This window comes from Rana temporaria, chromosome 1, assembly GCF_905171775.1.
Source record: "Rana temporaria chromosome 1, aRanTem1.1, whole genome shotgun sequence".
In the NCBI taxonomy this organism is placed as follows: domain Eukaryota; kingdom Metazoa; phylum Chordata; class Amphibia; order Anura; family Ranidae; genus Rana; species Rana temporaria.
In genome coordinates this window covers 579,964,146-579,989,275 of record NC_053489.1, presented here as the reverse complement: position 1 = coordinate 579,989,275, position 25,130 = coordinate 579,964,146, and the positions used below count along the sequence as shown (strand labels likewise).

The 25,130-nt window shown below is 44.3% G+C and overlaps 1 protein-coding gene across 1 annotated transcript in view; it reads right to left on the bottom strand.

Annotated features, from left to right (window-relative positions):
* Positions 1-25,130, bottom strand: part of FRYL (FRY like transcription coactivator) — a 505,173-nt gene that overhangs the window by 404,037 nt on the left and 76,006 nt on the right. The window contains exon 3 of the mRNA XM_040334951.1: positions 1,751-1,818. The gene's annotated coding sequence lies outside the window, so the exon portion shown is untranslated. The remainder of the gene's footprint in view (positions 1-1,750; positions 1,819-25,130) is intronic.

The following is a 25,130-nucleotide window of genomic DNA, read 5'->3' as shown; positions in this document are numbered from 1 at the left end:
TCAGTTTAGTGAACATGAGGCCTAATAGGGAATATTCTTTCCAACTAGCCATGAATGTAAAGGGGCATGGTTTCCAGTGACACCCAAAGAATTGGTATTCTTAGAAGTTCCTTGACAGTTGAATTTTTTTTTAAGGGTTCCTCTGTTGTAAACAGGATAAGAAAGGCTGGACTAGAGGATCGGTATGCAACTCTTAGAACAGGGCTCAAAATTTCAAGTCCTGAGCTAATAGACAGGCTTAGGGGTTACTCGCCACCAGCTGCCCCACCCAACCCCTACCCTGCCTCGCCACCGATCCGCCCCTAAACACCCTATCATAAATACCTCATGAAATTACACTGTTAAATGTTTTATGCAAAATTAAGTTACAAAAATAAATATTAACAACAACTTTATCAGTGCTCATCAGTGCCCAGGAATGCAGCCCATCAGTGTGGCCCCATCAGTGCCAATTAATGCAGCCTGATCAGTGCCCATCAGCTCAGGCTCATCAGACAGGAAATGTGGTTGGTTAGCAGGCTGGTTAGCAAGTTGAGAAAATAATTTCTCTGGTTTTGTTTCTCCTCCCCCCAGTAGTACACCTCTACCTCCAACCCCTCCCCCGATGCACCTCTACCTCAAATGCATCCCCCAGTACACCTCTACCTCCAATGCCTCCCCCAGTCCTCCAATGCATCCCCCCCTCCCCCTAGCCCACCTCTAATTCCTCGTCCCAGCATATCTCTGCCTCCTTACGCCCCCCCAGCACACCTGCGCTTTTAACAACCCTCCAGCACTTCGTCTTCCAACCACCCCTCTCCAGCACACCTATGCCTTTAATCCCTCCCTTCCCCCCCACCCCCAATCCAGCACATCTATGCTTTCAATTTTACCCCCAATCCATCATACCTATGTCCCCAGATCAACCCCCCTCCCCATCATAATCTGTTATACCGATGCCTCCGATTGCACCCCCTCCCCCCAATCTATCATACGGTATATGATAGATTGGCGGATGGGGTGGAATTGGAGGCACATGTATGATAGAGTGAAGGGTGGAATTGGGGGCTTAGGTATAATTCAGACCTATGTCTTCAATTACCCCCCCCCAAACCATACATATGCCTCCTATTAACTCCCCACCCCCCCAAATCCAGCACATCTAGGCTCTCAACCCCCCCTTCCTCCCAGCACATCTTGTTTAATCTCCTAATATACCAATGCCTCCAGCACATGTGCTGCTTCCAATCACAGCACACTGTCATATTTATTATTTTACCATTCTCCTGCTTTTGCCACGGGGGTCAAGCATGGTACTCACCGAGGGCAGACCGAGTGTGTTCGAGCTCGCCAACTTAGGACTGCCCTGCAGAGATAAGCACCGCCCCACTCCTTAGCTGTGAGGGAGGTGGAGAGGGTTGTCCCAGGCGGCTGTTTTACCCCCATTGAAAGCCCACAAAGTGAGCCTAAACTGGGTGGGGAGGTGCGGCAGGAGGGTGGTGGAGGGGGGCGGTCCCAGGCGGCTGTTTGACTCCTATTGAAATGGCCATGCTGCGAGCCTGTGTGCGGCAGGGGGGGGGGGGGGGCACTGGCTATACATTCCTGGGACACCACAGCTCTGTCCATACTCGCAACCCTCGTTATTTCACTCGCCAAATGCGAGCAGGCAAGTGAAAATTTTGAGATATATCTTAGACTATAAGACACATTTAAAATGACTCCTGACAAAACAACACAACACAATATATTGCAGTAAATCTAAAGAACTAACCACAAGAGATCCGTTGGAGTTGGTCCACTTCAGTGCTTAATATCCAACATTGATCAGACTTGCCCAATCTGGAAAAGAAAGTACGATCATTTAAAAAGTCATATACACATTTAAATCTTGTTCATCCTAAATTACATCATCGGTTAGCATGCAAAGAATAAAACTGTATACATAGCACAACCTCTGGAGATAAAAAAAAAATATATATATTATATATATATATATATATATATATATATATATATATATATATATATATATATATACATACACACACACACACATACATACACACACATACACACACCCCATTATACTTCCATTATCCCAGAAATACAAAATGGCATAGTCCTGTTAAAATATGCAAAACCTTCCTTGAAAAAAAAAAAGTCGGCATTGATGGTGCCTTTGTGATGTACAAGCTGCCCATTCCATACACAGCCATACCATCAGAGATGCAGGCCTCTGAGCTGAGCGCTGATAACAAGCTGAAGGTCGATCTCTTCTTAAGCCCTGAGGACGTGTCCCCAATGGTTGCCAAAAAAAAATTAAAGTTTCGATTTGTCTGACCACAGAACTGTTTTCCACTTTGCAACAGACCATTTAAAAAACAAAAAAAAGAGCCTTGGCCCGGAGAAAATGGTGACGTTTCTGGATCATTATCAGATATGGCACCTTTGTATGATAGAACTTATTTTTGGATGGCACAGTAAACTGTTTGCACATACAGTGGATTTGGGAAGTATTCTCCTGAACCCATGCAGTGGGACTTTGTCCCTTCCGCACAGAGATTTCTCCAGATTCTCGTTAACTTTTGAGGATAAATACTGTAGACAATTAAATATTTAAAATCTTTTAATTTTACGCTGAGGAACATTATTCTGCAATTGTTTAACAATTTTTAGATGCAGCTTTTCACAGATTGGTGAACCTCTGCTCATCTTTACTTCCGAGACACTTTCTAAAATGCTCTTTTATACTCAATCACGATACCGACTTATTGCCAATTAACCCAAATACGGTAGCTGCAAACAGTTCTTCTTTATCTTCCTTGTTAATATCACTTTGTCAGATTTCTGTTGCCCTGTCCCAACTTTTTGGAGACGTGTTGCCACTATCAATTTCAAAATTACCGTTTTTTCTTAACCTGTTCACGACCACGATATAGCCAAATGACAGCTACAAGAGGAAGGAGGGAGGAGGGAGGAAGGAGGAGGGCGAGGACGAGGACGGAGGACGGAGGACGGAGGAGGGAGGGAGGAGGACGAGGACGGAGGAGGGAGGACGAGGACGGGGACGGAGGAGGGAGGACGGAGGAGGAAGGAGGAAGGAGGGAGGACGAGGGAGGACAAGGACGAGGACGAGGGAGGACGAGGACGGAGGAGGGAGGACGGAGGAGGGAGGAGGAGGGAGGAGGGAGGAGGGAGGAGGGAGGAGGGAGGAGGGAGGAGGGAGGAGGGAGGAGGGAGGAGGGAGGAGGAGAGCCGATAAGCAGCAAATCCACACAGGGGACATCTACACTCATAATCAGAGCACTAATCATCCATGCCCTGATAATCAGTGCAGCCCCAACAGTGCCCACCAGTGCTGCCATTTACTATCAATGCCGCCTATTATTGCCACCTATCAGTGCCGCATCATCAGCGGAGCCCATCAGTGCCCATAAGTGCAATCTCATCAGTGTACACCAGTGAAGGAGAAAAGTCACTTATTTACACAATGTCATAAAAACAGAAACTAAAACTTGTTTTTTTTTTTGGTCTTTTTTGCTTGTTTAGCACAAAATAAAAACGTGTGGTGAATACCACCGAAAGAAAGCTCCATTTGTCTGCAAAAAATGATTTAAAAAAAAAACAAAAAAAAAACATTTGCATACAGTGTTGCATGACCGCGCAATTGTCATTCAAAGTGAGAGCGCTGAAAGCTGAAAATTGGCCTGGGCAGGAAGGGGGTATAAGTGCCCAGTAGGAAAGCGGTTAAAATGGTAAATTTTCGAAGTTTAAACATATATTGTTTTCAATTTTCTATTGTGAATAAAATATGGGTGTATAAAGACATTTATAGCAGGTGTCCTCAAACTGCGGCCCACCTGCCAGTGTGATTTACCCGACCCGCGGACTGCCCCTTTAATATCGCAGCAATTCCCCTCTGCTACCTTTTTATCACACAAGATGCGAAACATGACAAGTCCGGACAAAAGGCGGGTCTTTTGAGTTAAGCAGCGGAGCGGTTTCAGCAATAAAACACCTGCCTTTCACTAGCAAAGTCCCGCCCTTTGTCCAGGCTCTGCCATGTTTTGCGTCTAGTGTGATTGAGATAGCAGAGAGGCGGAGTGCTGGGATGTTATAAAAGGGGTGGCAGTGTAATATCGATGGGGGGGGGGGGATCTGCGATAGGGGGAGATCTGTGATGGAGGGGGCTATGTGAGGAGAGAAGATTGTGTTGGGTGGGCTTTGCGATGGGGGGAGTCTGATGGGGGTGGGGTTTTGCTATGGGGGCTTTTTGATGGGGGGAATCTGTGATTAAGAGGAGTCTGTGATGGGTGGGGGTTCTGTTATTCTGGGCTTTGCGATGGAGAGGAGTTTGTGTTGGGGGGCTTTATGATGGGGAGGTGTTTGTGATGGGGGGGTCAGTTATTGGGGGCTTTGTGATGGAGAGAAGTTTGTGTTGGGGGGACTTTGTGATGGGGGAATCTTTGATGGGGGGGGGGGGTCTGCGATGGAGAGCTATCTGTGATGGGGGGGGGTCGGTGATGGAGAGCAATCTGTGATGGAGAGTAATCTGTGATGGTTCCGTGATGAGGGGGGTCTGTGTTGGGGAGGGATTCTGTGATGAGGGGAGTCTGTGAAATACTAAAGTTTATGTTGATTAAAATTGTTCTTTATTTTAAATATTGTATTGTTTTTTCCATTTTTTTTTGCACTTCAAATAAGATGTGTGCATAGGTTCACATTTTTTTTAAACTATAGTCCGGCCTCCCAACGTTTGAGGGCTCCTGAGTTATAGCAAAATGTTTTTTTTGGGGATAACTTTTACACATATAAACAAAAGCTGAATTAATTTATCTTTCAATATTTTTATTGAAAATGAACAATGTTGCCTCAGACATAGGTAACAAATAGGAAAAGAACAATCGAGCTCTATCAGATTATATTATTCATACAAAGAGTCATAAGCCTAAAACCTATAGGCAGCAAAACAAAAAAAAAATAGAGAGACTCAACATAAAATGCAGTTAGCAGGAAAGCTCGTTAATATATCTATATGACATAAAGATAACCAAAAAAAAAAAGAACACAATGTTCCCTTTAAATCGTATCCCTTCCCTCTTCCGCTGTGAAATCATTCACTGAGTGGTAATAAAAAAAAAAAAAAAAAAGGAAAATACGAATAAAGCTAATGAGCCATATTCTCGACTCCCTAGGGTCCAACTAGTGGTTGTCCCAGGAAGCCAACACTACCCCAGAATCACAAGAATGATTCATACCAGGAGCAAGATGTATATAAAGAACAGAGGAGGAAGAGGAGAAGGAAGAAAAAGGAGGGGAGGGATTGGGAAGGGTAGGGAAAGATAGGGAAGGACAAGGAAAGGTAAAGAAGGGGGAAAAAAAAAAAAAAAGGGAAGCTGAATTAATTTAAAGCGGGAGTTCACCAATTTATTTATTTTTTGATCTTTTCCCCTTAGATGGATGCTCGTTTTGTCTAGGGGAATCGGCTAGTTGTATAAAATATGAGCCGTACTTACCGTTTTCGAGATGCATCTTCTCCGTCGCTTCCGGGTATGGGTCTTCGGGAGCGGGCGTTACTTCTTGATTGACAGTCTTCCGAGAGGCTTCAGACGGTCGCATCCATCGCGTCACTAGTAGCCGAAAGAAGCCGAACGTCGGTGCGGCTCTATACTGCGCCTGCGCACCGACGTTCGGCTTCTTTCGGAAAATCGTGACGCGATGGATGCGAACGTCGGAAGCCTCTCGGAAGACTGTCAATCAATATAGGAACGCCCAGTCCCGCAGCCCATACCCGGAAGCGGCGGAGAAGATGCATCTCGTAAACGGTAAGTACGGCTCATATTTTAAAACATCTAGCCAATTCCCCTAGACAAAACGAGCATCCATCTAAGGGGAAAAAGTCATATATACGGGTGAACCCCCGCTTTAAGTACCCCCGTCAGTGGTAAACGGTTTGTCTCATTTCTGTAACTGCAAGTGAGCTGCAAAACAACTTGGATCATCAGATGGAAATAGAAATTAAAAAAACAAATGCCATCATCACATCTAAGAACTGGTAAGCTACAATATAATAAAATGTTTGCCTTTGGGTTTAATATCTAAAAAACAGACAAGGACATGCCAGGCCACGGTTTTATTTGGTAGTAAATCACCAACTATGTGCCTTGATGACCACTAGCTGCTGAGGGTCCTCGAGGGTTGTGTGTGTTTGGAGGGAAGTGTGTATTTGGAAAGACGTTCTTCCAGCTTTAATACAGGTAGGGGTCACAGGTAGGGAAGCTAGGCTTCTTCAGAGGAGAATATAAATGGATCTCAGTACCGTTCACAGTGTCCCATAATATCCTAATACTAAGCATATGCAATTAGCGGACCTCCAGCTGTTGCAAAACTACAAGTCCCATCATGCCTCTGCCTCTGGGTGTCATACTTGTGGCTATCATGCCTCATGGGAATTGTAGTTCTGCAACAGCTGGAGGTCCGCTAATTGCATATCCCTACTATAGAGATTCAGGGAAAAAAATAAAGCAAGAAGAAGGTAGACGGATTTACAACACAAATCCAAAGACAGGGTATATTTTAGGATGATGGACAAACCATTCTTTTACACTCCTGTGCCCAACTATACGCATGCATCTTCATCAGCAGCAATGACCTACCACCAATGTCATTACACTCTTCACCACCGACAAGCCCAACCATCTAGTTCACCGATCACCATAGACTTCCAGGCTTGTGACTGTGACCCTATAAGCTCCGCAATCAATATGCAGATTTCTGCATTGTCTCTGGATAGTCTGGGGAGGAGTACGGCTTCCTGCCTTCTGTCTGCCCTTCTCAACATTATCTCTGGCAGACTCAGATAAGAAGGTTGGCACAAAGAGTAAGGAAATATCTCCGAGAAATAATTGCTTTTGAGGATATCTTTTTATGTCATTCACCAGTTTCCACTTCATTTAATAATTGCCAGCAGCTTGGGCCTGCAAATTATCATAAAATATACATATTCCAGCAGGCCTACTGCCATTTACGAATGAAGCAGAACTGCATTAACTATCCAACTTCTTCACCAGCTTGAAACTTACATCCAACCTCTACAGCATACTACATTATATATTTAAAGCGGAACTAAACTGATCATTTTAAAGTTTGTCGGCATTCCACGAGCAATTTTGAAGCGTGACATGTTGGGTATGAATTTACTCGGCGTAACATTATCTTTCATAATATAAAAAAAAATGGGGATAACTTTACTGTTGTCTTATTTTTTAATTAAAAAAAGTGTAATTTTTTTCCCCCAAAAAGTGCGCTTGTAAGACCGCTGCGCAAATACAGCGTGACAGAAAGTATTACAACGATCGCCATTTTATGCTCTAGGGTGTTAGGATAAAAAATATATATAATGTTTGGGGGTTCTAATTAGAGGGAAGAAGATGGCAGTGAAAATAGTGAAAAATGACATTAGAATTGCTGTTTAACTTGTAATACCAACGGCCACCACCAGATGGCGCCAGCTCACATCTGGTGGTAATAACTTGTAATACCAACGGCTCACCACCAGATGGCGCCAAGCCAAGTCGCCAGGACACCATTTCTAGTCGCCATGGCGACCGGGATTTGTCGAGCCCTGTTTTAAATGTTTCCCAAAAAGTTTTATGAAAAAGGCAGACCCGGTTCTATCTACTGGGATTTTCACGCACAACCATCTCTAGGATTTACTGAGAATGGTCTGAAAAAGAGAAAATATCCAGTGAGCGGCGGCTGTGTGGACAAAAATGCCTCGTTGATGTCAGAGGTCAGAGGAGAGAGAATGGGAACTTTGAGGCTGGAACTCTGCTTTAAAAGTGGTTGTAAAAGGCAGATAAAAAACCTTCTGCGTGTAGCAACCCCCCACCCCTCAGGGACACCAATATGACCTGAGCCCCATCTCTATCCAGCGATGTACAGAGTGCCTCGGCTGTCTGAGACTCTCCCTCCTGATTGGCAGAGACACAGCAGCACCATTGGTAGCCAATCAGGAGAGAGAGGGGACAGGGACAAACCACTGCTCCGTGTCTGAATGGACATGCGGAGCTGTGACTCGGATCGGGTGCCCCCATAGAAAGCTGCTTGCTGTGGGGGCACTCGACAGGAGGGTGGGACCAGGAGCACCAAAGAGGGACCCAAAAAGATGAGGATCGGGGCTGCTCTGTGCAAAACCATTTCACAGAGCAGGAAAGTATGACATTTTATTTTCTTTAAAAATAATAAACAACAAGACGTTAGTATCACTTTAAAGTTGATAAAAATTAGTGCCACGGGCAGAGTGATGGTGCCCAAGATATCACGGTTATCACTGGGGTTTTCTACTTCTACTCTCTCAGGTGCACAGCTATACTTAAAAAGGGGACCTGAACTGCGGAAAAAAGATGTGCCCAAGAAAGGTAAGCAGAGGACAAAGGCGAGTCACCAGTATGACCTGTGGTGTCCCTGCATCTGACCCGTTTCCCCATCACTAACTTTCCATGCCCATGTTAAATTTTAGTTTTAATTCTAACTAAATATTAAAAATCTTTTCCAAAAATTGGAGCATATTTACAAAGCAGTGAATTTGGTACTAGCCATTAACTGGTGGTGAATCATTCATTATATATATATATAAAAAAAAAAAAAAAAAAACACGTATCAGGAAGATGAACCATGGTAAACGATGGGCAATGCCACATTCACTGCCTTATAAAAAGGACACTAACTTCCTTTAACACAGTCTTGACTTAAAGGTTACTTTAATTTCACTTGTTTCTTTAAACAGGTGAAAAAAGTTCTAGGCCCCCCTTTCATGGCATATTTCAACTTACAGTCTCAACAACTGTACCCGCAGGATGCCCATTAATATTTGTGGGGGTTCAATGCTGAAAGCTGGTGTCTATCAACCATATTTCAAAAATGATCTTTGAAGCCATACATAGAAGACAAGCATTCTGAACTTCCGACTCCTATATATCTTTGATAAATGTACATGATCAGTACACGGATTGAACCTATGCATAGATCCCAACAAGATCCGATAGGACTCAGAAAAATGAGACCAGCCCTTTTAATTCTATTAAAAGCTTAATTCTGCATTTTCATTCTATTTCTATACCTCTAAGCCCGAGCAGCTGTTAATCTGCCCATGGTGGAATTATACTTGATGTTTTTATTCCCGAGCTCGCCATTGGCAAGAGATATGGCGTGAGAGGCTGTTATCACAAACAATATGGCTAAGCGTTTCTAAGCTTCCAAATTCAGATGCAAACTGTGCCAATGAAACTGCTATGCAAAGACAATGGCAGCCAATGTGGGCACAGACATACAAGCAGACTGCAGGCTCCTATTGATTTGTAGAACAGATATTTTATTACAAGATGATCACAAACTTGCTTACCTGTTTTGGTAAATAAACAAACAGACAAAACTACAATAAATGGGCCCATTCATAAATGCAAAGCTCTTTTATAATCCATTTGCTTATGTATTCCGCAAAATGCACAGTACCCAAATCTGCCCACAGAAACACGACAGTCCAGACATGAAATGATCATTGTAGCAAGATCAATAAATAATGATTTGCCTATAGAGGTACACAACCGCCAAAGCAGAAATACTTTTGGAGAGAAACACTGTATGCAGATGCGTGGGTAAATGCCAATCTGCATTTACCAGAGAATGGCTGTGTACATCTATTGACTTGTATTGGTGGATGTATCATATGTGGCTTCCAGGAAAGCACAGGGAAATTTAAAGTGGTTGTAAAAGTAATTTTTTTAAAACAAACCTGCCTTTACTTACCTGCTCTGTGCAATGGTTTTGCACAGAGCAGCCCCGATTCTCTTCTCCCTGGGGTCCCTCAACTGGCGTTCCAGGCCCCTTCAATTCATCGGGTGCCCCCACAGAAAGCCACTTTCCAATGGGACACCCGTGCAGGCTCACTCTCGGGTCCTGCTGCTGCATCCATTTACACATACAGCGAAACTCGGCCATGCACCCCCCCCCCCCCCCCCCCCGTGTCAGCTTTTGATTTACAGTAGCGGGAGGCAATGAGGAGAGCGACAGTGGCTGGAGCTGCTGCGCCTGTGCACAACGCTGGATCGGAATGGATCAGGCTCAGGAAAGAAAAAGGAGGGGGGGGGGGGTCGGGCGAGGGAATTGCAGCACAGAAGGTTTTTCACCTTAAAGTAGATCTCCACCCAAAAGGGAAAACAAACACTGCTTGTTTGTCTCCTCCCACCCCTCCGCTGCCACATTTGGCACCTTTTGGGGGAGAGGGAGGAGTGGGTACATTGGTTTTGACAGTTACCCGCTCCCACTCCTGGCTGACTTTGCCATGGCGACCTTGGCTGGAAGTTCAGCCCCCCCCTCTTCCTTCCCCCGTTGCTGAGCTTTTTCCCAAAGCGCAGTGCGCTTCACGCATGCACAGTAGGGAACCGGCTGTGACGCCTGCAAGACTTTTTTTTTTGTAAAATTATTTTTATTAATTTTGACAATATAAATAACAAAACAACAACAAAAAAAGAAAAAGGCAGCCGACCCAGCATAACACTGGGCCGGTGAGAGGCCAACATGACCTAAGTACACAACCCGTAATTAAAACAACCTAACCCTCCCCCCCCCTCCCACCCTTTTGCTCAGCTCTCACTCTCCCTCCCATGAAAACACCGGAAAATCGCCAGATGCCCCGCCTCCCACTCCTCCCCAGGATTCAAACACATCACCCGACCCTACCCATTATCTGTAGTGTTGAAGGTATGAGGAAGCCCACATCCGCCATCAGGCCTTATCCAACAGTCAGGTCAGTTATACCAAGCCTTCCATACCCTGTCAAATTTTTTCCCACAACCCCCGGAAAGGTAAGTCGCCTTATAATACGGCATCATTGAATTAACCAGGCCCTTCCCAAAGCGCAAATCTGGTGCCTCCGGCTTGCGCCATTTTAACAGGATGGCCTTCCGTCCATAGAACAAATGAGCCCGATGAGCCCTGGATGGCACCACATTCTCCACTAATCCCAGTAAACATATTTTAGTCGTCATCGGGACAGGAGTCAACAAAACTGCTGAAATACAAGAGGTGACCTCCGACCAAAACTGCTTGATCCGAGGGCAACTCCAAAACACGTGTTCCGCCGCTGCAGGAGCAAAAGTGCACCTCCAGCATTCAGCAGGCACTGATGGGTATATAGACGCCAGCCTGGCTGGCGTATAGTAGATCCTATGCAGAAACTTAAAATGGATTAACCAGTCTCTGGCTGCCACCAGATGTTGGAACGGGTGTGTCCACATGTCAGACGCCTGCAAGACTTAGCCAAGATGGTGGCGGCAGCACCCAAGAGCTGATTGAAAAATCGGCTTGGGTGAAGACACCACTGGATTTGTGTCCTAATAATAAAAGTCAGCAGCAGCTAAAGTATTTGTAGCTGCTGACTTAAATTAATTTTTTATTTTCAAGAATGCATTAAAGTGAAAAAACATAAGGCTTTAGAAACCACTTTAAGCTTCAGAACACAGAACCCAACAAAGCATCACATTATTTTTGCTGAATCAGAACACCAACCCATGGACAGAGTCTGCTGGGTCCCAACAGAATAGGCCTGATGGCTCTGCACAGAAATCTAAAGCATCATATATAGGACTTCCCTAGACAGTATGAACTGTGTGTAAGAAGTTCTGATTTACCCAGAGCTCAATTCTCTTTTTGGAGGATTATTTGGACTGACAGAAATAATCTTATGCCCCATTACTTACAGAGGAATGGACAGCGCAGGAAATAGTGCTTCACAGCCACTCCAACGTGAACTTAAAAAGGAGGTTGTATCTATAGGCAAGCATATAATAAGGCTTACCTATAGGTACTGTAAATATCTCCTAAACGTGTGCTGTTTAGGAGATATTTGCTGCACACTGCGCCAATGAGGTCATCGATGCATGCGCTGTGAAGAAGCGGCCGCCTGTGCCATTTTTTCAATGGCAGATGCCGTGACCGGCGGCTCCTGTGTGCATGCGCGGGAGCGCCACTCTGGCAAGTCACAGAGCCAGAGCCCGAGGGAACATGGATGCGCCCTGCAGCGGGGACATTGCAAGCTTCATTTGCAAGTAAGTGTCACATAATGTGCTATGCATACTAGCACATTATGCCCTTACTTTGCAGAGGGAAAAAAGTAAAAACTCACCAAACCTCTTTAAAGTGGTTGTACCTATAGGTAAGCCTATAATGAGGTTTATCTGTAGGTAAGGATGAGCTCCGGCGTGTTCGCATAGAACACGTGCAGAGCCCGCCAGGAAGGGAGCACGGCGCTGTGCTAATCACAGCCAGGGAGACATTGTCCCGATGCTCGGCTGCAGGGATCGTGAAATGTCTCCCTGGCTGTTATTAGTGCAGCGCCGTGCACACTTCCTGGCGGGCTCTGCACGTGTTCTATGCGAACACACCAGAGCTCATCCTTATCTGTAGGTACTGGAAATGGCTCCTAAACCTGCACAGTTTAGGAGATATTTACCATATACGCAGCGGGGCATGTGCACTGAGGGACCATGGCGTGGCCGTCGACTCCCGCGAGCATGCGCGGGAATGACATCACGTGATTTAGGCCAGTCACATAGCCAGAGTCCACGGGTCCAAAAGGAAGAGGGGTGAAGATGGACGCTTCCACCAGTAGGGAAATCGTAGATATCGAAGGCGTTGTTTGCAATTAAGTGGCACACAATGGGCTAGAATGTGATGCATACTAGCCCATTATGCTGTTTTACTTTGCAAGGAACAAAAGGAGGAAGTAAAAACCATCTGGGTTTACTTCCTTGTTAACCCTCCTGTAAATTTGGAGGTAGGTTATTGGGGTTATTTACTCCGCCCCCAAGGTGAACGGTTAGAGGATGGCTACCTTCATTCTGAATGGTCCAACTATATGTAGGATGCTTCCGAGATGGACTATGGAAACTGTATTATGCATACAGAAGTGAGAGGGAAAAAGAGAGGACGAGGAGAAGAGGAAAGGGGAAGCTCATGGAGCACAATATGAGGCAGAAAAACAAAGTAAGAAAGGATTTAATAAAAAATGGGTTCCAGAGCCATTAAATAGTGGATGTACATGGATATTTAGAAAGATAAAAGATATTATTTAGTGTGGCTTTAATGGTTTTTAAAATACAGAACTGTATTCATAGCCGTTTAGTGTTAAAGCAATGCTCATTCTTCTTTTTGTAAGTTAAATGATGCATTCCCATATTTTATAAAGCTTTCTGAAGTAAAAAAAAAAAAATAAAAAAAAAAAAAGTTAAGGAATGGCAATCATTCCCAGGCTATACGATTTCACGCTGTGACTTGTTCACTTGTTCTAAATGTAACATGCTTATTATCTTCCATCAGAAAAGAAAAAAAAAAAATGATCTCATGAACACTGAAAGCAGAGATTTGAAGCCGCCAGTCCAGAGTCATGCTCAGACATGTAATAACAGTCTGCATCTGCCCACTCCTCTTCCCACAGACATTCTTGCTGGCAATACCAATCCCCTTCACCACACAGCTGCCTCTCTCCCTTTATCTGTGTTCTGTTCTTATAACAAGTAACTGGTTTCCGCTCACTGGTGAACAATGGAGAACTAGTCATGGATGGGAAACCCACTCCCTGTAAAAACACGTACCAAATTAATACACAATTGATTCAACTTCCTAATTATCGCAGCACAGCTGAACAGTAACGATAAAATCAAGAGCAAAACAATAAAAAAATAAATTACATTAAAGCTGCCGTTCCCAGAAAACAAAAGAAAATATCTACATCTTGGTGTGCGGAAAAACTAAAATATGCCAGGATGGAAACTTACAGTGATTACAGGAGGCCGGCAGGTAAGTGTGCAAAAACTGGACGATGAAAACGCAAAGGTTGCATCATTTTTATCACACCAAATCCTGTCTAACTTTTCAATCATGTTGCTAGGATGCAGGTGGCTTCCACGGCCGAGCATCCTTCTGCTGTTAGGACGCAGGCGGTTTCTGCGGCCTAGCTTTTTGGTTGCTAGGACACAGGTAGTTTCAGAGGCCTGGCTTTCTTCTGTTAGGATGCAGGTGGTTTCTGCTGCCTAGTTTGCTTCGGTTGCTATGACGCAGGTGGTTTCTGCTACCCAACATTCTTCTGTTGCTAGGAGGCAGGTGGCTTTTGCTGCCTAGGGTTCGGTTGCTAGGACACAGGTGTTTACTGCCAACATTCTTCTGTTGCTGCTGCCTAGGGTTCTTCTGTTGCTAGGACGCAGGTGGCTTTTGCTGCCTAGGGTTCTTCTGTTGCTAGGACGCAGGTGGCTTTTGCTGCCAAGGTTTCTTCTGTTGCTAGGACGCAGGTGGCTTTTGCTGCCTAGGGTTCTTCTATTGCTAGGACGCAGGTGACTTTTGCTGCCTAGGGTTCTTCTGTTGCTAGGACGCAGGTGGCTTTTGCTGCCTAGGGTTCTTCTGTTGCTAGGACGCAGGTGGCTTTTGCTGCCTAGGGTTCTTCTGTTACTAGGATGCAGATGGCTTCTTTAACCTAGCGTCCTTCTGTTGCTAGGATGAGGGTGGTTATTGCAGCCTAGCAGCCTTCTCTTGCTAGGACACAGGTGGCTACAATAGAGTGCATTTGAGCTGTGTGCATGTATATCTTATCAAATAATAACATGCATGCAGAACAAAATATTTTCCTTATGCAGGACTACTATTTTTTTTGGGCAGCACAAGTTTAATTATGAAGTCATAGCAAACAATATCACCTGAGTTCAGATCTGTTTAAAAAACGAAACATAAAACCTCTGAACAGATAAAAACGCTGTGTTGTTCAGGCCCATGTGCATAAGCCCAAAGTCATTCACACAAGCTCTCTGGGATCTAAGTGCACAACTGGCTGTAAGCTGCTTAGTGAAATACTTTCACTGTCAGACTGTGGTTGCTTTCCCTACATGTTACAAGGGAATGTATAAACGCATTATGATCAGGACAAAAAAAAAAAAAATTTCATCTGGATATTAAATATTGCCTATGATTAAAAAGGAGTTGTAAAGGCAGAAAGTTTTTTATCTTAATGCATTCTATGCATCAAGATAAAAAGCCTTCTGTGTGCAGCAGCAGCCCCAGCACCCCCTAATACTTACCTGAGCCCCATCTCTGCCCAGCGATGACCACTAATGTCTCGGCCGTCTGAGACTTTCCCTTCTGATTGGCTGAGACACATCAACGACGCCATTGGCTCCAGCTGCTGTCAAAGTCAGTCAGCTAATTGGGGGAGAGAGAGAAAGAAAGAAAGAAAGAGAGGGGGTGGGGCTGGGCCGCAGCTCCATGTCTTAAAGTGGAGGTTCACCCGGAAATGAAAATTTTTAACATTAGATTGAGGCTCATTTTGTGAAGGGGAATCGTGTAGTATTTTTAAAATCGAAGCCGTACTTACCGTTTTAGAGATACATCATCCCCGCCGCTTCCGGGTATGGGCTGCCGGACTGGGCGTTCCTATTTGATTGACAGTCTTCCGACAGACTTCCGACGGTCGCATCTATCGCGTCACGATTTTCCGAAAGCAGCCGAACGTCGGTGCGCAGGCGCCATATAGAGCCACGCCGACGTTCGGCTTCTTTCGGCTACTCGTGATGCGATAGATGCGACCGTCGGAAGCCTGTCGGAAGACTGTCAATCAAATAGGAACACCCAGTCCCGAAGAACATACCCGGGAGCGGCGGAGAAGATGTATCTCTAAAACGGTAAGTACTGCTTCGATTTTAAAAATACTACCCGATTCCCCTAGACAAAATAAGAATGAATCTAATGTTAAAAAAATTTTTTAGGGTGAACTCCCGCTTTAATGGACACTCGGAGTTGTGACTCAGCTCAGGTGCCCCGGTAGCAAGCTGCTTGCTGTGGGGGCACTCAACGGGACGAAGGGCCCAGGATCACCGAAGAGGAGGAGGATCTGGGCTGCTCTGTGCAAAACAACTGCACAGAACAGGTAACTATAACGTGTTTGTTATTTTTAATGAGAACAAAACGAGACTTGACAATCACTTTAACATATAATTTTCAGTAGGTGGGCTTTCCTACCTCTCCTGTTTACAGAACCCAATGGCTCAAGCTGATTGAATACAAACAAGTGAATGAGTCAACAGCAATAAATCATGCCTTCAGAGGGCTATGAATTAAGTTCCAATCAGACAAAGCAAGCCAGGAAGCAGGCAGCTTCTACTGTGCACTACTACATATACCATATGAATACAATAGAAACATAAAATAAACACATATAAATAAACCATCACTTAAAATGCTTAAAACAGTTTTTGTGGTATTAAAATAAACTGTACTCAGAACTGTGGCAGCTTGTCTTTATATTGCTCTGGTGTTTACATCAGAGAGGGTAATTTGTAAGCAGCTTGTTTGCAATCCATTATATATGCCAAATCGTTTCACAGAAGCCAAATTCAAGCAAAAAATAAAATAAATAAATTGTCAGTCGGGTATAAACGGACAGGTACATCCAACCACCCATAGTGGAGAATGGACCGTGTCTGCTCTGCACAAGTGTAGTGGACACCAATCAGCCACCTGCCTGCTCAGTTGGCATCAGCGGATAGATCCCATGTGGAAGGAACCTTAAAGTGATTGTAAAGCTTAGTTTTCTTTAAAATAACAAACATGTCATACTTGCCACCTATGTGCAAGAGTTTTGCACAGAGCGGCCCGATCCTCCTTTCATGCTACTGGCCCCTCCTCTTCATCGGGTGCCCCCACGGAGAGCCGCATTCCATGGGGGCACTCCCAAGTCCTGTTGCTGCGTCCATTGACGCAGACAGCAGGAGCCACTGGCCAGGGCAATCAATCTATCAATCAATCTATCCAATGAAGCTGTGCTCGTCCCTGTCGCTGGAACGATCAGGCTCAGGTAGGAAGAGGGGGAGGGGTTCTGCAGCACAAAAGGTGTTTCACCTAAATGCATAGAATGCATTAAGGTGAAAACCCGTGAGGGTTTACAAACCCTTTAAGCGTTATTAAACCCAAAAGTAAACATTTATTATATTGCCACTTACTAATTGGATCCAGCCAGTTTGGGAAGCTGCAATATATACATTTTTTGGTTTTGGGATGAATAGGGCTTTAACTCATGACAGACCTTCATAAATAAAACAGTCAATCAGCCAAAAGGGTTTATACTGCACAAAGTTTTTATCTAATCACCACATTACTGATTGTATTATTTTCTCACGCTAATCTAAAGAAGAAGTACTGCTTTAAAAAAACATCACTGACTTAAAATTGTTTCCAAAGTATGATTTCTTCACCGCCTGCGTGACTTGAGATTTGGCAACCATATACCGTATTACTTACATAATTTGTCCTAAATATGTCCCAGCACTGACATCAATGAGTCAGTAATCTAGCATTATGTGTAAGGGGTCAACAATCGGCCCCTTATATCTTCAATGGCAGGGAGACTTTAACCACTTAAGCCCCGGACCATTTGGCTGGCCAAAGACCAGGCCACTTTTTGTGATTCGGCACTGCGTCGCTTTAACTGACAATTGCGCGGTCGTGCGACGTGGCTCCCAAACAAAATTGACGTCCTTTGTTTCCCACAAATAGAGCTTTCTTTTGGTGGTATTCGATCACCTCTGCGGTTTATATTTTTTTGCGCTATAAACAAAAATAGAGCGACAATTTCGAGAAAAATTCAATATTTTTTACTTTTTGCTATAATAAATATGCCCAAAAAAAATATAAATATATATATATATATATATATTATATATATATATATATATATATATATATATAAAAAATATTCCTAAGTTTAGACCGATACATATTATTCTACATATTTTTGGTAAAAAAAAATGCAATAAGCGTTTGATTGGTTTGCGCAAAAGTTATAGCATCTACAAAATAGGGGATAGTTTTATGGCATTTATATTAATATTTTTTTACTAGTAATGGCGGCGATCATCGATTTTTAGCGTGACTGCGACGTTATGGCAGACACATCGGACACTGTTGACACAATTTTGGGACCATTGTCATTTTTACAGCGATCAGTGCTATAGAAAACGCACCAATTACTGTAAAAATGACACTGGTAGTGAAGGGGGTTATGCTTTGGGGAGCTCTGAAGGGGTTAAATGTGTCCTAGGGAGTGCTTCTAGTGTTAGGGGGCGTGGCTACGAGTGACATGTCTCAAATCGCTGTTCCCGGTGAGAGGGAGCATTCGATCAGTGGCATGTCACTAGGAAAAACAGGGAGATGTTGTGTCTACACTGATATCTCCCTGTTCTTCAGCTCCGTGACACGATCGCGGGACACCGGCGAACATAGAGTCCCGCGGGCACGGTCACGGAGCACGCGACTACACAACGGCAAATTAAAGGGGACGTACCTGTACGCCCATTTCCCAGCCCTGCCATTCTGTCGACGTAAATGATCGTGCGCCGGTCCTTAAGTAGTTAATAGTAAATTACAGATCAAATCTGACAATCATCATTACCTGCCCAAATGCAGAACAATTATTGGATAGACAAGGACTAAGCACTTGTGCGTTTCCCAAATGACTCCAAAGACCAATCAGAATCCAGTCATGTTGAACATCCAGGAGATTACATGGTATCAATATGCAACAGATTTTCACATCATCTGCCAAACCCAAGGTTTGGATTTGGCATCTGTAGATGGGTTCAGGATTTTCAAAGACTTTTAAAAACAAAAAACACATACATACTCCTATACTGTAAGTACAAATCAAAAGAACTGGTCTTTGTTTTCACTGACCCATCTGCATTGCCTCCCCACCAGAGCTTACCACCAACTGACAGCAGACCTGGCCAATGAAGACAGCCAACGTGCAGACAAGATCAGTCCACACAGGTATCTCCACATCCACACTTCTATTTACTAGAGCTGTCTGATCTACAATACACAGCACCTTTCAGCTACTGGAACCAAGCCATAAAGTATGCTTGGAAAGGCAAATCAGTTCTGAATTTCTTCTTATGTGGCTTCAAGGCTCCCCGTTTGATGCAGCCAATCCATAGATGTACAATGCTCTTTCACCTATGGGCAATACTCAAAGCAGGGTTTGACAAATTTGCTTGGAATCTAGGAGCCAGCTAAAAAAGTTAGGAGCCAGAAAACGCGCCCCGTCCCGCCAAGCTCGCATGCAGAAGCGAACGCATTCGTGAGTAGCGCCCGCATATATAAACGGTATTCAAACCACACATGTGAGGTATTGCCGCGATTGGTAGAGCGAGAGCAATAATTCTAGCCATTGACCTTCTCTGTAACTCAAAACATGCAACCTGTAGAATTTTTTAAACGTCGCCTATGGAGATTTTAAAGGGAAAAAGTTTGTCGTCATTCCACGAGCGGACACAATTTTGAAGCGTGACCTGTTGGGTATCAATTTATTATTTATAAAATTGGGCTGACTTTACTGTTGTCTTATTTTTTAATTAAAAAAAAAGTGTATTTTATTTTCCCAAAAAAGTGCGCTTGTAAGACCGCTGTGCAAATACGGTGTGACAGAAAGTATTGCAACCACCGCCATTTTATTCTCTAGGGCAGGGGTGGAGAACCTGCGGCCCGCGGTCCATCCGGCCCCCCCCCGTGCCGCTGAGTGTGTGTCTGCGGAGCTGTCAGAAGGAGTCAATGTTTACCTTGTAGTTCTGGTTCCTTCTGACTTGGGGTGCAACGGATCGTCACCGATCCGTGATCCGAACGGGTCACCTCGTTTGGATCGGCACACCCCGGGATCCGCGGAGCGCTCCGGAGCCTCGGCCTAGGAAAGTCCCCAGCTTCGGCCTAGCTCCGGAGCGGCGGCCATCTTGGTACACCCGGCAGCGGCCCTCCTCTCTGTTCACACCCACAGAGGAGGAGAAGCCCGCGCTTGAGTGAAACACACGCCGCTGTCTGAGGTCTGCACTATTGGGGGGGGGGGGGGGGTTACTGTCTGAGGTCTGCACTACTGTGGGGGTTACTGTCTGAGGTCTGCACTACTGTGGGGGTTACTGTCTGAGGTCTGCACTACTGTGGGAGTTACTGCCTGAGGTCTGCAAAAATTATCCGATCCGTGACTCCTGATCCGAGGAACAATCCGAACCGTGAGTTTTTTGATCCGTTGCACCCCTTTAAGTTGATCATTTTGTACGGCCCCCGAATGATGTTACAAGAATCCAAATGGCCCTTGGCAGAAAAAAGGTTCCCCACCCCTGCTCTAGGGTGTTAGAATAAAAAATATATATGATGTTTGGGGGCTCCAATTAGAGGGAAGGAGATGGCAGTGAAAACACAGTAAAAAACACATGTGATGCCAACGGCCACCACAAGATGGCGCCAGATCACAGAAGGAAGCTTAGGCCTGCAGAAGGCCGCAAAGCCGCGGCCTCAATTACGGGCCGGCGCAGGCCCGCCTTGATTGCGGCCTTCTGCAGGCCTAAACTTCTGGGTGCCAGGTCACTATTTCTTGTCATAATTGCGACCGGGCAACCGGATTTTGTCGAGCCCTGACTCAAAGTTCCTTCAAATACAAATAAAGTCTCCATGGGAAAAAATAACTAATTGTATCATTACCTGAGCATCCATTCTCTAGATTTAACATGTCATTTATGTCAAAACATATTTTCAATGCAGTCTTATTTAGTCTTATTTATAAAAAAAAAAAAAAAAACACAGGGCACAGCATATAATTACAGGCTCTCCTTTGAAGGGTCATGTCAAACTAGCAATCTTGTCACCGATGACACCTGGCCAAGAGCAGAATCAGTCAGGTGCAACACAACCCTTCCCTAATGTGCACTGATCAAGGCCGAAACAACTAATCGATTATGAAAATGGTAATCGATTATGAAATTAATCGTTTAATCGGCCAGTAACATAATGGGGTTAAAAAATATCCCTTTATAGTAGAAAAAGAGCAACTCGCTACTGTAAATATTACCTTCACTGTACCACAATAAAAAAATGAACCCCTTACAGTAGCGATTATTTGCTCTTTTTTTACTCATTTTAGTTTTTTTACCCCATTATGTTACTAAACATCTCAGGTCTGGGCCACACCTCTGTTTTTTAATGCTTTTTGCAGAAACACACTACAGTTCATTTACATTGTTTCCTATGGGACACGTTCACATCCATGATTTTTTCAGTTTTTTCAGCTGCTGCACATTTGTAAATGGCAAGGACTTGTTTTAATGCACACCTGTGCCATTTTGTTTTTTTTTGGTTCAATATACTTCAATGGAGAAGCTGCAGAAAATCACGTAATACGTTTTTGCGGCAATTTGTGTTTTTTTAATCTACCCAAGAAATTGGCCCAAAAAAATAAAATAAAAAGCAAATCGCAGCAAAATTACTTTTTTTTTTAAGGTTATTAACCGATTAATCGAAACAATAAATCGGCCAACTAATCGATTATGAAAATAATCAGTAGTTGCAACCCTACACTGATCCTTCCCTGGCCGAAACACTGTAGAGCAGGGGTGCCCAACCAGTGGCCCGCAGAGCCCTCTGATGTGGCCCGTGACCTTCTGCTCTGGGAAGGAATAGAATACCGTTATTCAAAATCAGTTTATTACTAAAATCAGTGTATATATGGGCATATCTATTCAACAGTGGTTACTGGGCTGCTTTTAAACTGATCTGCAGGTACAGAGCCGTTTACCTGCAGGTTATCTGCTCTGAGCCATAGACTTCTGTTATAACCTGCGAGTTTGAGTTTTCCAAAAGTGCACAAAAACCTGCAAAATATAATAGAAAAGTCTATTGCAAAGTCAGGAGAGCCAAAAGGATACACTGCATTGCACCCGCGGTACGCAGCGCATCAGTGTGAAAGAAGCCTTGGGCCCCTTTCAAACAGTCAGTCTGACCAATTGGACCATCCATTCACCTCTATCTAAGGCGTGGCAGACAAACAGGCTTGTGTCCTACCTCCAATCTGATCTGCTAAAAAAAAAAAAAAAAAAAGAGAGAGAGAGTATAGTGGGATGTGTCCGTGTCTGCTCTGCATATGTAGAGCAGACACAGACATGCCATCCACCTGCTCATTGTGGCCCGCGACTGGTTACCAAGTCGCTTAAGTGGCCCTCGCTCTTCAAAAGGTTGGGATCCCCTGCTGTAGAACAATCTCTCAATCTTTTGGTCCCAGAGAAACCCTAGGAATCATTTTCATGGTTTTGGGCACCTCAGCTAAACCAGTTCATTGTTTGTCAGAGGATATAATGCTTCTTATATTGGTGGCCTGGGGGGGGGGGGGGGGAGAATCCACATCCTTTCAGTGGCAGTGAGAATGCCACTCTTATAGACCACTAAAAAGATTATTGGTGTCATTCAGCTGGCTCTGCCAAGTGGAGCAGGTCCCAGAACTAGCACCATCAGATGAGAGTGCAATCAGCCCCAGCTCAAGCTACCCGTAGAATCTCTAGAGCAGGGATATGCAATTAGCGGACCTCCAGCTGTTGCAAAACTACAAGTTCCATCATGCCTTTGCCTCTGGGTGTCATGCTTGTGGCTGTCAGAGTCCTTCTATGCCTCATGGGAATAGTTCTGCAACAGCTGGAGGTCCGCTAATTGCATATCCCTGCCCTAGAGGAACCCTAGTTGAGAATGGCTGCTGTAGAACTCGCTAGCATGGAAGCACCAACAAGTGAAGCCACAGAAGAAGGCACCCTCTTAGTAATAAAGTTGTTATCCAGATGGTCACCTTTAATGTCTAATTTACAGGTTTCAGTGAACTTTAAACAGTTTATTGGGACCAAAATGGTTCACATGAACCATTTCCGTAACGAACATATGCAGCAGCTGTTCGTGTTGTATAAACTGTATGTAGAATCAGACTTGCTGCCCTGCTCCACCACTCAGCCATTCACAGGAAGCTTTGTATCTTCAGAATGAATACAAATCTTCTTTTGAGGCAGAGATTGGGATGTCATCTGCCCACTTCTCCACTCCGTCAATGAGAGGAAGCCTTGCACTTATTCAGAAATTACAAAGCTTTCTGTGAATGGCCGAGCGGCACTCACCCTGACTCGATTTTGTTCTTGGAGCTGGAGAGGAAGTCTTTATATTGCAGCTGGAACACAGCTCTGCATACTGTATGTAGCTGTGGCTATATACAGTTCAGACAGTGTTGACAGCGTGTTAGTGAAGGAAATGGTTTTGTTCCTCTCTGTGGTGCAGTTTATTGTGCCGATTAGATCAGTTTGGTCATGCTCTAGCATCTGGTACATATCTCCCAATACCAGGCTAAATAACCAACCAGTTCTTCATTGGGATAGAGATGATACTTTAAAATTAGAGGTTAGAGCTGGGCGATTTTGGCCCCCCAAAAAATCTGCGATTTAAAAAAAAAAAAAAAAAAAAAAAAAAAAAAACTCGATTCACGATTCAATGAGTTTTTTTTCTTGATGGACACGGCTTCGGCATAGTCTGCCGCGATCCTGGGAAAAGACGCGGACTAGACCGAAGCCGCGGCCTCACCTAAAACATCCTGCCCGCAGCTCGCCACAATCCTGGGAAAAAGCAGCGAGCGGCGTCCGGCCTCGCGGCCTTTTGCCAGGATCGCGGCGAGCTGCGGGCAGGATGTTTTGGGTGAGGCTACGGCTTTGGTCTAGTCCGCGGAGCGCCGATCCCATGGAAAAAAATAAATAAAAAAAAAAACAGAAAAAAAATTGATTTGGTCAAAAATCGGTCTTGCTTTGCCCTCGCAACTCGATTCAAATCGATTTTTTCCCCCAGACCTATTAGAGGTGTAGCAAAACATTGTAATATTAAAGTGCTACTAAACCCAGGACCCTGCAGTCACCATATCTGATCTCTCACAGTACACAGAACATGGAAATGCAACCGTTTATAGTAAATAAACTGATAAATACCCTTTCTCATCAGCAGTTAGAGCAGTCTTGTGACTTGTATATCAGTGTCTGATTAAAGCTTGTAGGAGTGTTTACTCTCCCATGATTGTGCTATGAAAATGCAGGACCCCTGACCCTCTGTCTGGACAGTGCGGATTGGCCCTGTGCTGATCACATGCACGCTCCCAAGAAACAAAATAAATCTCTAGCATTACACACCAAACTGAGCATGTGCAGCTTTCCCTTAGCCTCTGTACCATCTATAGATGGTTTGGGGGCTGTGGAAGAAGGGGAGGATCAGAGAACACAGGATCAAACAGCATTTTAACACAATGCAGAGGATTAACCCCTTTCACATTGAGTATAACAAGTACGCTTTACTGCATAAACACATGGATTTTACAGTTGTGGGTTTAGGAACACTTTAAGGGAAAACGAAATCCAAGAACAAAGATGCAATATTTTGCTGCTTACAGCCCTGAGATGCCCTGGCTTTATTCATTTTCTTTTCAAGCCAAGAACATTTTCAGCAAATACAGAAAAATACCCCATTGATCCTGCCATAAATGCAGGGTGTTCTTGTCACTTTCTGTGAGCTAGCTTCTTAGCAACAAACAACTCTTATTTTCAGGAGATCAGCCTATCGACGACCACGGCTTCTCTACAGATAGGGTGATGTGAGTGTAGCCACCCAGGGACAGAAAGTGTGTTATTTAGAATAAATACCATGTGAAAATAAAAGGCCAACAAAAAGCCTGAAGCGAGAAAAATATGTTTGCAGCCACTACATCTACGGACTGGCAAGCTTCAATGTGTTATATTTTTTTGTTTTTGATTTTGGATACACTTTAGGATCATGTGGAACTAAAGGAGGAAGTGTTGCAACCTCAAAACATTGCCATGCATGCACAATATCTGATTACATAAGAGATGATATACAGTAGGTCTTATTTTGCCAAATCTCACACCAGGATCTCTAAGCAAAGAGAAGAGGAATCTTTGAATCATGCCTACTAGATCCCTGCTATATGAGGCAGTGATCATGTGGAGCAGAGAGGGGAAGATGGGAGGACATGTCAGTGCAAAGAGTCACATGGGGGGCTTGCAGAGAGAAATTGGCAATAAATTACTTCCGACTACAGACAGAGAATCGGATGCTAATGAGTTGCCACTAGGGGTGCAACGGATCGTCATTGATCCGTGATCCGAACCGAAAAAGATTGATCCGAACCGCACACACGTGATCCGAGGATTGTTTTCTAAAAAAAAAATAAAAAAAAATAATAATTTGCGCATGTTCAGTCC